This window comes from Chinchilla lanigera, unplaced genomic scaffold (genome assembly GCF_000276665.1).
Source record: "Chinchilla lanigera isolate Chin_1 unplaced genomic scaffold, ChiLan1.0 scaffold00031, whole genome shotgun sequence".
NCBI lineage: Eukaryota > Metazoa > Chordata > Mammalia > Rodentia > Chinchillidae > Chinchilla > Chinchilla lanigera.
Genome location: NW_004955432.1, coordinates 12,798,419 through 12,801,595, shown reverse-complemented (window position 1 = coordinate 12,801,595; position 3,177 = coordinate 12,798,419).

The following is a 3,177-nucleotide window of genomic DNA, read 5'->3' as shown; positions in this document are numbered from 1 at the left end:
CCCTCTCCTCTCCCCTCCCTCCCAAGGTTTCTCTTCAGTTATTCTTGGGTTGACTAGACAACATCAAAGCTTCCTCCTGAACCTGTTAGTTCCCCTTCTAATTTCCAGGATTTTGGAACCTTCTTTCCTTCTGTACTGGGAGAAGCAAGAAAATAGAATGGGACAGTGGTGCCATTTGGTGATTGATTCCTTTTCTTTTTACATGTGTTCTGTAAAATTAACACTGAACATGTGAAGACCCTGCATTACACACACGATATAGGAAAAGTTGTAATTGAGTTTAAATGAGAGTTTAACTTCATATGAAATTATCATGTGTCTCAAAAATATGTGTAAAACATATGTGATTTGGGAGTTCTCCAATTGGGGAGGTAGGGAGGGTGTTATGGCTTGTGTTTAGATGTTCCCCCAGAGTTTCATGCAGCACAGGTGGAGCTGGATCTAGAGTGTGTGACTTGGGGATTGATTCAGGGTGCAATGCTAGGATCAAGGGCACTAGGATTGAGGGTATAAGTGCTCCCCACCATAAGTAGATAAGATAAAAGGGGCAGAAAGAGCTGTGGTCATCCCTTGTTGCTTTTGCTACTTTCTGCCTGGTGTAAACTCTTACCTCTGTGCCATCTGCCACCTTGCCTTGGAGCCATCCAGTTGTGGAATGAAGCTTCTATAAACCGTAAGCAAAATAAACCTTTCTTCCTTTAACTTTGGGTCTCAGGTATTTTGTCTCAGCAGCAAAAAAAGTAACTAAGACAAAACATGGTACCAGTGAAGTGGGGTTGTTGCTGGGACTATACCAGAACATGTAGTTCAGGGTCCTCTGGGATTGGGTTGTGGGAAAATATTGGAAAGGCTCAGAGATGCCAACTAAAAAAGTAAAGTGGGAACACCTGAGGTGGTACTTGATGAAGGCTTCTGATCAGAGCTCAGAGGACCAGACTGCTGACCAAAACAATGCCGGTAAAGACCAAGCTCAGAAGATTTCTGCTGGGAAGAAGGACTTCACTGACTGTTGGACTCCAGATGATGTGTGTGGCCTGGCAGAAAGATTGTCTGCATTTTGCTCCTGTTCAGAGCCTACCTGAGACTGAGATTAAGGACAGTGGACTAATTAATCTGGCAGACAAAATTTCAAGGCTGTCTAATGTTGAGGCGATGGTATGACTACTTTTTTTGGAGGTTTTCAGCCAGATTTATGTTGAGAATCAAGAACAAAGAGCCCAGCAGAATGATTTAAAACATTTTGAGTTTGCCCAGAAAGGAATCTCCAGTAAAGCTATGGACTGCTAAGATAAAACAGAGGAGATCTTGATTGCTGAGAAGGAATAAAGTAGAAAAGATGATCAGTGAACATCACAAGAAGCAGCAGGACTCCACCCTTTTCAGCTTCAAAATTGCAAGTGTGACAGATTTTGTTTAGAGAAGACAGCCTTAAAATAACCATATTCCTCAATCACGGTGGCCTAGAGAATTTTTTCCTTGGGATTTGGTTCATAGGCACTTGACTCCCTATAGGCAAGAGAAAAAGAAACCTGGCTATTGCTCTAGCTGGCAACAGACCCTGGTGTCATCCATGTGGTGCCAGTTTTAGGCACATGCAGAATGCAAGAGTTGTGTGGCCAGGAAGACTACTACCAAGATTTCAGAAGAAGGCCCGGGAGGCCAGGCAGTGTACCCCTGAGAGGACAGTGTGTGAAGTTGTGAGTGTGAAGCCAAAGGTGCAGTAGAAGTTTGGAGAAGCCAGGAACGTGGATTGTCTAAAGAAAACTGCAAGGAGTGAGCAAAGCCAGCCAAGAGAGCAGCCATGGGAGCTACAGTCATCAGAAGTGTTGTTGTGGTGGAGCTACCCCAAGCCCGTTGGAGCTCACAGCCTGCCACAGATTGCTGAGGATGCTTTAAGTGGAACTGTGGGATTTAATATTTGCCCTGCTGGACTTTGGTCTTGCTTTGTTCCCATTCCTTGCAATCCCCTGTTTGTAACTTTTGGAATGGAAATGTCTTTCTTGTGCCATTGAATGTTGGAAGTGTTGAATTTTCTTTTCATTTGTACAGGGCCTTGCAGCTAAGAGTTTGCTTTAAATCTCAGAAGAGATTTTTGAGTTGGACTGTTCAGCAGTGCTGAAACTGTTAGGTCTTTGGTAATTCTTGGAGATGAATTAATTTTTTTTTTTTCATAAAGGAATGTGCATGAGTCTTAGGGAGCCAGAGGCAGAATGTTATGGCTTGTGTTTGGATGTCCTGCCAAAGTCTCATATGGTCATGGATGAAGCTTTTTTGGAGGTGTCTGTATCTAGGTTGACACTGAAATTGATTCATGGTGCAATGCTAGGATCAAGGATACTAACACTGAGTAACTGTTAGCCACCCTAAGCAGTCTGGGTAAGATAAAAAGGGCAGAAAGACTCTGCTACCTTGTGGGGGCCATAAACTATTCAAGGCCCCTCTGCCAAGTCACCCTTCCTTGGAGCTAGCTAATTATGGACTGAAACCTCTATAAACTGTGAGCTACATAAACCTTTCCCCTTTAACTTGGGGTGTTAGGTAGTTTTTCTCGGCAATGAGAGAAAAGTCACTAAGACAGAGTGTGTCTGACTGTTGAGACGGTATTTGTGGAAAAGCATACTGGTGCTTTTAGGTGTACATGCTTACACCTAGAGTGTACAGTTACACCTGGAGTGACATGGGGCAGAGAGCTGATAGAGGACTTCCTCTGGGACACCCATATAAACAATATATTGCCATAATTGAAACTATACAAGCCATCATCAAACTGAATATTTAAAATATTTTAACTGCGTGATAATTATGTGAGGTAATAGATATGTAAATTAGCTTGATTATAATCATTTCACAATATATATCAAGCCATGTCATATACCTTCAATACATGCAATTTGGGGGTCGCTTATACCTCAATAAAACTAGAAAAAAAATGGATAATGCACAAGGTGTCTAATACTTTCTATTTATTTCTATGTACTTTGACTTTTCAATACTTACACTTTAAATTCATTTATTACTGAATTGAAGTGTATTCTTCCCCTCTTCCCTATTAGAAAGGAAGGTACAACAGTTTGGGATACCGTGGGTGGAATTACTTTATAATAAACCTGTTGAATAAATTTTAAAAACCTAATTTTCCTTTTTTTACATTGACTATTATGACCATATTGATGAGAA